This window comes from Pleurodeles waltl, chromosome 4_2 (genome assembly GCF_031143425.1).
Source record: "Pleurodeles waltl isolate 20211129_DDA chromosome 4_2, aPleWal1.hap1.20221129, whole genome shotgun sequence".
NCBI lineage: Eukaryota > Metazoa > Chordata > Amphibia > Caudata > Salamandridae > Pleurodeles > Pleurodeles waltl.
The window spans coordinates 1027989302-1028002326 of record NC_090443.1 but is presented as its reverse complement, the minus strand read 5'-3'; the positions used below and the strand labels follow the sequence as shown (position 1 = coordinate 1028002326).

The window sequence follows — 13025 nt, the reverse complement described above, 5'->3', positions numbered from 1 at the left end:
TCTACCTTGCGCAAATACTATAATCCATTACTGCCAATAGCTTTGGACTGTGACAGAAGGTCATTGAGAATTGCACCACAGGTTACTAAATATGTATCCATGATATCACTAAAGGGCATAACCAGCTCAATGGACTCCAAAAAATACTTCAGAATAGTGAGTGAAATCGGAAATTCATTTCACAGGGGACCGGTTTCAGGATGGTAGATACATCCCATTGGATATACTTAAGTATGGGTTGCATGCAGGGCACTTTAACAGCCTTGTCCCCCACTCGGTCTGGGCATAAAAAACAGAGCTACATACCCACTCCCTGGTCCAGACACTACATAAACCTCCGATAACGGAAAAAGCTTTAATACAAAAGTGGCAAAAAAGCCATGTCTAAAATCTGGCTTCTGATAGACAGAAGGCATTGAAACCATCCATCTTAAAAGGTTTTGCTGTTTATATACGAGGTGCCAGCACTACACCAAGAAGGCGCCAAATACCAAAAGTCTATCATTTTAACACAGCCATTGCCTTTGCCCTAACCAAAATGGCCAAACCTCAATGAATGGTTTTAAAATATAAGATTTCTAGTTCGAGGTCTAGTGTGCAAGGGCCATCATTTTATGATTAGTAAAGCTCCGAAAGTTTATTTCCAGCCAGGAAACAGCCCTAGGTACTACTTAGGATTCTTACTCAGTGTTCGTAAGGGAGCAAGAACGTCCTAAAGTTAAGTCCAAGACCAAGGTTGGAATTAGTGGAGAACTTTTTAGCTATGCACAACTATTTACCATGATATGTTTTAGTTTCAAATAAGCTTTTATGATTTTATTATGGGTCTCTATTAACATAATGAGTAGGCAAAGTTTTTCTATTATTATGCATTTTGGAATTGCGATGGTTTTAATTAACTGTGTCAATAAAATTAAACTTGATCTAGTTCGAGGTAATATTATGGACACTCGCTCAGACTAGGTATGGCATGATGGAGCATTCAGACACCCCATAACTGTTAAGGCAAAGGCAGGACCTAACCCAATACGTGACCCTTGGTCCTTACCAGTCATGCTCTTTGCATTCTAGTGCTTATTGTAAAATAGACCTGGGTAAACTAATCATGTCAGACATTAACTTAAACACTTCAAAATAAAGGGGGGTAACGCACAAGAAGGGTAAAGCACAGCAAGTAAGGAAAAGGAATAGATTCAAATAAGGAACATCATGCCAGACGCGACTGAGAGGAATACAGGGCAACCTAAATAACCAAGCTGACACGTGGAGGGAAGCAGTGTAGGCAATCGGAAGCAGTGTTAAAGCATGAAAAAGGTGCTCAAACGTTAGAAGAGGGTGGTAAAGCAGACACGCGGATGAACACAAAATTCTGAGTCAATCATGGACCCAGTAGAGATTGATAAGTACTAGAAGCTCTGTCACTTCGAACTTATCCACTGCTCCCCATCTCGCCCTTGCTGCACCGTATTGTGATTCCCCACCACCTTAGGGTCGTATGCCTCAACATCTTATTGCCAATATCCGCCACCATCTTCCTCACCTGGAGTTACCGAGCACCCCATAAATAGGTACCTGAATTCCCCTTTCACAACAACTCGCCTCTGCAGGGTGGTTCAACGTCCTCTGCCCCTAAAAAGGACCCCAAAATTACTGCCCTCTGGCCAATCACCACAACCCATGGTACACCAGAGCAGGGCTTCCGGGTCGATATCACCGGCCCGGGGGCGCACAGGTTACAAAATGTGCATTTTATAGACCGATTCAGGGCGTAAACAATGACGACATTATCAGAGTGAGACAGAAGCCACATGTTAAAAAGCATAAACATGCACAGTTAATCATGACATACATTCTTCAAACAGTCGTGTGGGGGGCACTGTGGTTTAAAAAGTTGTAGGAAACTTTTTGTCTGCAAGTGGGGACAGCATCCTTGAAGGAGTGAACCCCTTATTTTCACTTACTTCCGTCAGTTTATGTCCCGGGTGGGGCGCTGCTGAAGTTACGAGGAGGGAGTGGCGGGCACTCGGGGGCTGTCAGGCTCTGCTTCCTAGGAAGGGCTGTGGGAAGCCCCACTGGTGATGGCGAGGGGGCTGCTCCGCTGCTGCTGTTATAGGGGGTACTGGGGTCCCCACTTGTGGTGCCGAGGGGGGAGCTGCAGGGGTGGGGATCCTCAGGCAGGCGGGCGGGCCCCTCCCAGCTATGGCCACCCTGGCTAGGAAGCAGGAGATGAGGAAGTGGCTACGTCTCCAGCAGCAAGCGGGGAGAGAGAGGAATGTGCCTGCAGGGGAGGCTGGGCCGGCCCTGGGAGGGGCGGGCTGCGAGAGGCGGGACGAGACAGAGGCAGGGAAGGCTGACGTATGGGAGGGCAGGCCCAGGGAACGTCAGGCGGGGAATCGGGCAGGCAAAAGAGGCAGGCTCGTAGAAACGTCCAGGAGACGGGAGGGGCAGGTCCAGACAGGCGGCAGGCCAAGCTACAGCAGTCTGAGACCATGGGGAGGCAGAGGGAGGGAGCTCTGGCTAGGAGGCCGGCCCGGGGAAGGGAGGCAGGCTGGGGGAAGGACACAGGGCAGGCCCAGGCAGACAGCAGGCCCTTGATGTGAAGACCGATAGAGACCCCTTTCGTCCCTTCACCGGACATTACATGGAACTGCCTTGTAACAGTAACCTAACCACACCCTTCAGCCTTTTGGAGGAAGGTGAAGGAAGGCCCACGACTAAACTGACACGGGCAGTGTACATGAGATGTATTTTTGAAAAGGAGCAACTGTGCAGCAAGAACATATTGCGATACGCTCCCCCGTGATGTGAGCAGGAAGCACTCCCGAGGGCGTGACCCGGAAGTGCCTGACCGGAAGAGGATGGCGCGTGCCTGTCTTTTACTAACGTGACGTCGCGTGCAGTCCTGCGCGGCGGCAGCGCGCGCCGCCCTCTCGCGCGTCCCCCGGAGGTTGTTGCTGACGGCCGGGCCGCGTGCGGCTGTTGGGGCGGCAGGTTTCACGCTCGGTAGTTTTTATACTGTTTAGATCTGTGATCTAAAGTAATAGACCCACCTCCTCGTCGAAACACAGTTTCTGTGTCACTTGCAATGTTTGTGATACGACTCTTTGTAGGTACGACGACAGCTCTCGTTTGTGAGGGAAGAAAATGGGCGCCATGTGACTTTTATATTGAGCGGCCTCCGTACCAAACGTAACTCAAAGCACTTCAGCTACAGCGACCTACTTCCAGGGATGTAGTGTGAGTGCCAGAGCGGGCGACTTTGGAGCCGTGCAACAAGTTTCGAGTCTCTGCATCAGTTCAACATCCTGTGACCCTGGATGAATCACTTAAGGGGTCATTATGACCCCGCCTGTAGATGATAATGTGGCAGTAGTACCGCCAACAGGCTGGTGGTACATTCCGCCGCAATATGACATTGGTGGGTTGGCTGCAGGCAACCTGCCAATTTACCATTCCAACCGCCATGGGGGTAGCAGCTGCCGGGCCAGAGATATCAATCTCTAGTCCGGCAGTTGCTACAGTACTGCCGGCAGCATAATGAGCCAGTCTACCGCTGTGGTTTTCACCACAAAAACCATGGTGGTAGGCCCTACCAGTGACTGGGAATTCCTCCCTTGTCACTGGTAGGAGGCTCGACCACCCCCGCAAACACTCCCCAGATGCCCCCCTCCTCCATCCACTATTTAGTATGGCCAGAATGGTAATACAAAATCCTGCTGACTGGTGAAGTCGGATTTAATATTACTATTCTAGAAATGTCACTTTTAGAAAGTGAGCATTTCTTTGCACTAAAATCTTGTTGTGCCCTTCAATCCACGTCTGGCTAGGTTTAGTTGACAGCTCCTTGTGCATTCACTCAGACACACCCCAAACACAGGGTACTCAGCCTCACTTGCATACAACTGCATTTTGAATGGGTCTTCCTGGGCTGGGAGGGTGGAGGGCCTGCCCTCACACAAAGGACTGCCACACCCCCTACTGGGACTCTGGCAGACAGGATTGAACTGAAAGGGGGCTTGGTGCATTTCTTAGACACTCTTTGAATTCACCCCCACTTCAAAGGCACAACTTAGTATAAAACAGGGCCTCTGCCCTACCTCATCAGACACTTGCTGGAGAAGAAACCTGAACCAGAAACTACATCCTGCCAAGAAGAACTGCCTGGCTGCTCAAAGGACTCACCTGTCTGCTTTTCTACAAAGGACTGCTGCCTTGCTGTTGGCCTGCTGCCTTGCTGAACTCTTGTCTGGCTGTAAAAGTGCTCTCCAAGGGCTTGGATAGAGCTTGCCTCCTGTTCCCTGAAGTCTCAGGACCAAAAAGACTTCTCTCTTCCTCTTGGATGCTCCGTGCGCCGAACTTTTCGACGCACAGCTTGTTCCGCGGCAAGAAAAACGCCGCACACCGACGCTGATCGACGCGACGTCTTCGGGTCGACCGAAACTTTGAAGCACGGCCTCGCAAGGACAACGCCGCCCGACTTCCCGGGAGAAATCGACGCGACGCCTGCAGTGAGATCAAAACTTTGACGCACGGCCTCGCAAGGACAACGCCGCCCGACTCCGCAGGAGAAATCGACGCGACGCCCGCCGTGAGATCGAAACTTTGACGCACGGCCTCGCAAGGACAACGCCACCCGACCCCGCAGGAGAAATCGACGCAACGCCTGCCGTGAGATCGAAACTTCGACGCGCAGCCCCGCAGAACGACGCTCAGCCGGAAAACAAGCAGGAAAATCCACGCACAGACCCGGGACATCTGGTACTCCCCGCAAACCACAGTAAGAGACTGTCCGCGCGCCGGAAAACGACGCCCGACTCCCCGCGTGGAAAATAACGACACAAGTCCATGTGTGCTGAGGAGAAATCGACGCACACACCAGTTTTCCACGCACCTCTTCTCCTGTGGCCCTCTGAGGAGATTTTCCATCAGAAACCAGGTACTTTGTGTTTGAAAGAGACTCTGTTGACTTTCTAAAGACTTAAGACACTTTATATCACTTTTCAGTGATATCTTTACAAATTCGTATTGCAACTTTGATCATTTTGACCTGAAGATACCCAGATAAATATTATATATTTTTCTAAACACTGTGTGGTGTATTTTTGTGGTGTTATGCTATGGTGTTGTATGATTTATTGCACAAATGCTTTACACATTGCCTTCTAAGTTAAGCCTGACTGCTCGTGCCAAGCTACCGGAGGGTTAGCACAGGCTGATTTTGGATTGTGTGTGACTTACCCTGACTAGAGTGAGGGTTCTTGCTTGGACAGAGGGCAACCTGACTGCCAACCAAAAACCCCATTTCTAACATTGGTGATCAGCGGTGAGGATAGGACTTGTGTTTGTGCAGTGACATACAATAGCTAAGTATTTCACTACCTACCCACGGTTGAAAGTCAACTTGATTTTTCATCTTTTTTTTGGCTTTTGATTCTCTGATGTCCTCCTGGATATACTATTGATATTTTGGACTTTGGATTTTGTTTTTTGCTGGTAAGATCTTATCAGAATGGGATTGCTTACCTACTCATTCTTTGTTTGTACTGACCACCTCACTAAGGCTGACCTAAGGAAGCTTTGCAGAAAATGGGGCCTTCCTGTAGCAAGGAGCTCTACTAAGGCGGAGATGCTACATAACTACATAGTCTGGGGGGAGGAAAGATGGGCAGAGAGGGAGGCAGCAAGAAACCAAATGACTAAGTACCCCTCAGATGAGGAGAAGGACTACGCACATGAGGAGGAAGACTGCTCACATGAGGAGGAAGACTACTCAGATGAGGACAGTGACCCAGAAATAGATGAATGGCTCCGAAGTCAAAGGTGACAGGAGCAACAATTAGAGGAGTATCTTGCAGAGGTTGTGGCAAAAAGACTCTTAGCCCTGGAAGAAGAAAAGATTGCAGCTCAAGAGCTGAGCTGTAAAGAGCTGAAACTGGAGGCCGGAAGGGCTGAGTCCAGTTCAGATGGTGGCAGCAAAAATCTTGCATCCGGTACTGCTGAAGAAGGGCACAAGCCCAGAGATGTGGTGCCCAACTTGAAGAAGGGAGTTGACACACCCCAGGCGGTTCAAGGGTATGAGGTAGTTCCCGTTATGCACAGGGTCCCTGAGAAGGATTGGGGAACTGGCACAGGGAGTCATATTCCTACTGGGGGGAGGGACACTTTACTGACTCTAGCAGAGAGTGACAGAGAAAAGGGTTCCCCCCTGGTGGACGTCTTGGATATAGAGTGTAGAGACATCCCAGAAGAGTATGGGTTGAGTGTCAGGGACAGACAGATACTGTCTCACCAGTCTCAGGAGGGTGAGGTAGAGTGCTTTTCCAAGGTTGAGTTACTGGGTGGTTGGGTGAAGGGTACTATGGTTAATACATGTGAAGGGCAGAGTGATGTAATTGCTGGAGAGCATATGTCTGGTCCTTATTTTCCAGAGCTACGCCAACACCAGGTGGAGTGTGAGTTCTCTGACCCCAGGGAACTTACAATGGAGACAGACTTCTGGGTGAGTACCAGAGAGTCTGAAGAGGCATTTGGGGGTGCTCCTGAAGGGAGTGGTCTAGGTGGTTCCCAACCGAGTGTGGTGGGAAAGGATTGTAGTGTCCCAGGTAGGTCCCAGGTCCTAGAGGGTTCCATGAGGGAACACCAGGAGGGGAGCCTAGCCTGTACCGTAGGGCCACCTTTTGAGGGAAGCCCCGCAGTGTCAGAAGAACTTGGGGGGGTGACTGTAGCCAGCATCCCAACAGTTCTGGTGTCTGGCAGTACCCCTCCTAGTGAGGGGGTGCAGAAGTCCAGACATAGGGTTGAGAGGGGGTTGCAGACCCCAGTGGAGGACCTTGAGAGTCAGGGGACAGCTCTGAGAGCAGAGCCCCCCAGGAATGACGCATGTGAAACCGTTTCTGGTTTGGGGTAAACCCAGACTCTGCCGGATGGGCAGAGGTCGGGAGACCTGCGCCAACCAGACTCTTGTGTGGCCCTTGGGGACGGTGTGTCCCTTGTGGGGGGTGAGAGTGCCCCCCAGGAAGTCCTGGCATGCCAGGCAAAGATTCAACCTCAGGGTGGTGACTCTGGGTTGGATACCCAGGTTCAGAGGTTAAACTCTGACCTGGTGGGAGGTAGATGTGCCTCCCAAGAAGTCCTGCTGTGCCAGGCAATTGTCCAACCTCAGGGTGCTGACTCTGGGTTGGATGACCAGGTTCAGAGGTTAAACTCTGACCTGGTGGGGGGTAGGTGTGCCCCCCAGAAAGTCCTGGCGTGCCAGGCAATTGCCCAACCTCAGGGTGGTGACCCTGGGTTGGGGAACCAGGCTCAGAGGTTAAACTCTGACCTGGTGGGAGGTAGGTGTGCCTCCCTGGAAGTCCTGGCCTGCCAGGCAATGGTTCAACCTCAGGGTGCTGACTCTGGGTTGGATAACCGGGTTCAGAGGTTAAACTCTGACCTGGTGGGAGGTAGGTGTGCCCCCCAGAAAGTCCTGGCGTGCCAGGCAATTGTTCAACCTCAGGGTGGTGACCCTGGGTTGGAGAACCAGGTTCAGAGGTTAACCTCTGACCTGGTGGGAGGTAGGTGTGCCTCCCAGAAAGTCCTGGTGTGCCAGGCAGTTGCCCAACCTCAGGGTGGTGACCCTAGGTTGGAGAACCAGGTTCAGAGGTTAAATTCTGACCTGGTGGAGCGTCAGTGTGCCCTCCAGGAAGTCCTGGCGTGCCAGGCAATTGTTCAACTTCAGGGCGGTGACTCTGAGTTGAATGGTCAGGTGCAGAGGTTAAACTCTGACCTGGTGGGGGGTAGGTGTGCCTCCCAGGAAGTCCTGGTTTGCCAGGCAGTGATCCAGTCTGAGGGTACAGACCCTGGGCTGGAAGACCAGGTTCAGGGTGTCCCCCTGGACCTGGAGGGAGGGGCTACTGATAACAGTGCCCCTACCATGTTGTCTTCTGAGGAGGCCACTCCTAGTTGGAGGGTGCTGGACCCCAGAAGGGAGGGCAGGGGGAGGGAAGCCTCACCCCGGGCCCTAGTCCAACCTGAAGGTACAGACCCCAGGTTGGAGGGCCAGTTGCAGGTTAACAGCCCTGCACTGGTGGAGGAATGGTACAGGGCGACTTCTGTAAGCACACTGACCATGTTGGATTCTGGGGGTACCGCTCCAGGAGGGAGGGTACAGAGCCCCAGAGGGGAGGACCAGGTTCAGGCTGTCATCCCTGACCTGGTGGAAGGGAGAGTGGTTAAAGGGTGCCCAGCACCTGGGGCTACCGCCCCCCACTCTCCACAGCCACAGTGGTTGGAGAGCTTTGAGAGGCCTGAGGCCTGGCTCTCATCCCTGGCAGCTGTCAGTAATCACTGTGGCTTGCTGTCCGGGTGGACAGAGTTATCCCTGGGGAGGGGACAAGTGTCACACCCCGGGGGTAGAGTGGGCAACACCACTGTGTTGGTCATGGTGGTACTATCCTGCTCCTGGGATACATCTGTGAGCAAAGTAAGGTTAGGTGCTGCACAGATGGGATCCGCAGGTAAGGAGAAAGGTTCCCCATGGGTTGGCTTAGTGGGCCCTGAGAGTATGGACAGAGGGATCCAATTGGAGTCAGGAAGGCGAAGAACTGGAGCATGCCCCTGCTGTTGTGGGCCTGGGTCCTTGTTCTGTCGCCTCAAACAGGGAAGTACATCAGGATAGTGATTGTTCTCCCCTGGCTTTAGGCTGGTAGGGGGTCATGTTGGACCTGGCTTTTTGACAGGGACATCCCCAAACTTTTTGCCTCCTTCCTCCTATTTTTTCTGACCTGTTGTTGTTGGCTTTTGACCTCTGGGCACTTTACCACTGCTAACCAGTGCTAAAGTGCATATGCTCTCTGTGTAAATTGTACTACTGATTGGTTTATCCATGATTGACTATTTAATTTACTTGTAAGTCCCTGGTAGAGTGCACTACATGTGCCTAGGGCAGGTAGATTAAATGCTACTAGTGGGCCTGCAGCACTGGTTGTGCCACCCACCTCAGTAGCCCCTTAACCCTGTCTCAGGCCTGCCATTGCAAGGCCTGTGTGTGCAGTTTCACTGCCACTTCGACTTGGCTTTTAAAAGTACTTGCCAAGCCTAGAACTCCCCTTTTTCTACATATAAGTCATCCCTAATGTGTGCCCTAGGTAACCCCTAGAGCAGGGTGCTGTGTAGGTAAAAGGCAGGACATGTACCTGTGTAGTTATATGTCCTGGTAGTGTAAAACTCCTAAATTCGTTTTTACACTACTGTGAGGCCTGCTCCTTTCATAGGCTAACATTGGGGCTGCCCTCATACACTGTTGAAGTGGCAGCTGCTGATCTGAAAGGAGCAGGAAGGTCATATTTAGTATGGCCAGAATGGTAATACAAAATCCTGCTGACTGGTGAAGTCGGATTTAATATTACTATTCTAGAAATGCCACTTTTAGAAAGTGAGCATTTCTTTGCACTAAAATCTTGTTGTGCCCTTCAATCCACGTCTGGCTAGGTTTAGTTGACAGCTCCTTGTGCATTCACTCAGACACACCCCAAACACAGGGTACTCAGCCTCACTTGCATACATCTGCATTTTGAATGGGTCTTCCTGGGCTGGGAGGGTGGAGGGCCTGCCCTCACACAAAGGACTGCCACACCCCCTACTGGGACTCTGGCAGACAGGATTGAACTGAAAGGGGGCTTGGTGTATTTCTTAGACACTCTTTGAAGTCACCCCCACTTCAAAGGCACAACTTAGTATAAAACAGGGCCTCTGCCCTACCTCATCAGACACTTGCTGGAGAAGAAACCTGAACCAGAAACTACATCCTGCCAAGAAGAACTGCCTGGCTGCTCAAAGGACTCACCTGTCTGCTTTTCTACAAAGGACTGCTGCCTTGCTGTTGGCCTGCTGCCTTGCTGAACTCTTGTCTGGCTGTAAAAGTGCTCTCCAAGGGCTTGGATAGAGCTTGCCTCCTGTTCCCTGAAGTCTCAGGACCAAAAAGACTTCTCTCTTCCTCTTGGACGCTCCGTGCGCCGAACTTTTCGACGCACAGCTTGTTCCGCAGCAAGAAAAACGCCGCACACCGACACTGATCGACGCAACGTCTTCGGGACGACCGAAACTTTGACGCACGGCCTCGCAAGGACAACGCCGCCCGACTTCCCGGGAGAAATCGACGCGATGCCTGCCGTGAGATCAAAACTTTGACGCACGGCCTCGCAAGGACAACGCCGCCCGACTCCGCAGGAGAAATCGACGCGACGCCTGCCGTGAGATCGAAACTTCGACGCGCAGCCCCGCAGAACGACGCGCAGCCGGAAAACAAGCAGGAAAATCCACGCACAGACCCGGGACATCTGGTACTCCCCGCAAACCACAGTAAGAGACTGTCTGCGCGCCGGAAAACGACGCCCGACTCCCCGCGTGGAAAAAACCGACGCAAGTCTGTGTGTGCTGAGGAGAAATCGACGCACACACCAGTTTTCCACGCACCTCTTCTCCTGTGGCCCTCTGAGGAGATTTTCCACCAGAAACCAGGTACTTTGTGTTTGAAAGAGACTTTGTTTACTTTCTAAAGACTTAAGACACTTTCTATCACTTTTCAGTGATATCTTTACAAATTCGTATTGCAACTTTGATCGTTTTGACCTGAAGATACCCAGATAAATATTATATATTTTTCTAAACACTGTGTGGTGTATTTTTGTGGTGTTATGCTATGGTGTTGTATGATTTATTGCACAAATGCTTTACACATTGCCTTCTAAGTTAAGCCTGACTGCTCATGCCAAGCTACCGGAGGGTGAGCACAGGCTGATTTTGGATTGTGTGTGACTTACCCTGACTAGAGTGAGGGTTCTTGCTTGGACAGAGGGCAACCTGACTACCAACCAAAAACCCCATTTCTAACAGTCATAATCTGGCGGATGACCGGTAGCTGCGGCAACAGTCTTTTGGCGGCCGCCTCCACGGCGGTAGGCGGTTTATACCGCCAGTGTCATACTGTGGGCCCTAGTCTCCCCTTGCCTACTAAAAACCAATGTGTCCTTGCTTAATGTAACTGGTGCTCATGTAAAGCTCTCCAATACCTTTAGGTTGAGTTCGCTCTCTATAAAACTTCAAAAAAAAATTGCTTATTTTCAGGAAACCTTCCTCTTTCAGTTGCATGGAACTAGAGTGCTCAGTATTCAGAAAAATCTTTAGCCTGACAGAGAACGCCTCCCAAATCTTTAATATAGTTTGTGTTTGGCTTCATTAGCAAGTGTTCATAATGCATTCTTTTTATATTGCAAACTTTCCCAGCTTCTTTGGAGTGCTTTTGAAAACCCGACTGCATCAGCCTTGTCAGTCATAACTCATAGAGGGTTAAAGTAACACATTTGAAGGTAACTTACAACATTTCCGCCTACAGAGGATAATCACACATATTTAAATTGAGGTGCATCATGTCTGTTTTAGCGTAGCAAGGACACCGCAGAATATAAGTTGGAGACTTCATTGAGTCTCAAGGTGGAGAAGCCCACAACTGACTCCTCGCACTGCGAAAGCCCCTGTCTGAATGAGTACATTCTGACACTCCAACCATCCAACAGCATTTCCGCCTACAGAAGATATCACACATATTTAAATTGAGGTGCATCATGCCTGTTTTAGCCTAGCTAGGACACCGAAGAATATAAGTTGGAGACTTTATTGAGTCTCAAGGCGGAGAAGCCCACGACTGACTCCTCGCACCGCGAAAGCCCCCGTCTGAATGAGTAGATTCTGACGCTCCAACCAGCCAAAACCCCAGCCAACATTAAATAAAAATATTACTAACAATCCCTGTGCATCTTGTGGCACAACAGAAGATACACAAGTGATTAATATGTATGTATCACCCTTCCCCTTATACAAAACTCAAAAGAAACCAAAAATACATATGTCATATTCATTGCATGATATAATCTTTGAACCTTACAAGTATAGTAACATTGTGTCAAACCCTATTTCTTGGTCCTTGTGCAGGATTCTGAGATTGAAATAGAAATAACTTCACAACCTATACTTCAAGAAAAATGATCATTGTTACTAGGACCCGTAGGCTCAGCACCTTATTGAATAGAGACCTCACACTCATAATTCAAACTGGAAGTTGCAGGTAGATAGATATCCTGCCTCAACAGTAAATCAGCATGCACCATCTGTGTGTTTGTTATGCACAGTTACCTCTTTTTGTTTGACCTCTTGAATTCTCCTTGCTTGTTCTGGTGAAGTTTTAACCAAGCTTTTTCTGTTACACCATCCTTTACCTTCTAAAAGTATGGCACCATTGGATACTTTAGAGATTCTGAAAGGAAGTGTAAACTTAGATTCCCCTTTTTTGACCTTGTTGAGTTTTCAATGATCACCCAATCCCCAACTCAAAAATCAATATCTTCAGTGGTATGTTTGCTGTCAAAATATTCTTCCATAGTGTACTTTCTTGTGAGCTAGCGATGACAGGACCCTTTTGGTTCCTAATTGACTCCGTAGAACTGTGAGTAACTAATGGCCAGATGTAGCGAAGGGTTTTACCCATTCTGTGTCTATGGGAAAATGTGTTTGTACATATGGCCCTAAGTGTTAGGGCGGGGTGAATAGATTTAATGTTTAGAATGTTGAGGTTGCAGTTACACATAGAGCAATAAAGACATGTAAGCCTAAGCTGCGTGTGTAGTGTGTTCATTTACGAGTTCTCCGGTTGGGGAGGATGCTACAACTGGCAACAAGATGGGGAATACATAACCCAAAGTTTGACAGTGCCCTTCCAAAGAGTTTGCCATGGTCCAGCAAACTGCTTGTGCGTGCCACATGTGCCTCAGTCAAAAGGATGATCAGTGTATGTGGAGCTGAGGCGCCACTCCAGCCAGTGTGAAGCTTTTGAAGGTAACCGAAACGTCAATCTACGCATCGTTGGCCAGAAACATGCTAGTAAGGCTGTGAAAGAGGACAACGACACTGATCTATGAATCATACAGTACAACAATGCTAAATGCAGAAGAAAACAAATCCAATGCAGAGAGGAGAGAAGGGTGAAGAACCTG

At 49.8% G+C, this 13025-nt stretch overlaps 1 protein-coding gene across 1 annotated transcript in view; it reads right to left on the bottom strand.

Moving 5' to 3' along the window:
• Positions 1–2806, bottom strand: part of CORO1B (coronin 1B) — an 81602-nt gene extending 78796 nt beyond the window's left edge. The window contains exon 1 of the mRNA XM_069232922.1: positions 1962–2806. The gene's annotated coding sequence lies outside the window, so the exon portion shown is untranslated. The remainder of the gene's footprint in view (positions 1–1961) is intronic.
• Between the last annotated feature and the right edge of the window lie 10219 nt (positions 2807–13025).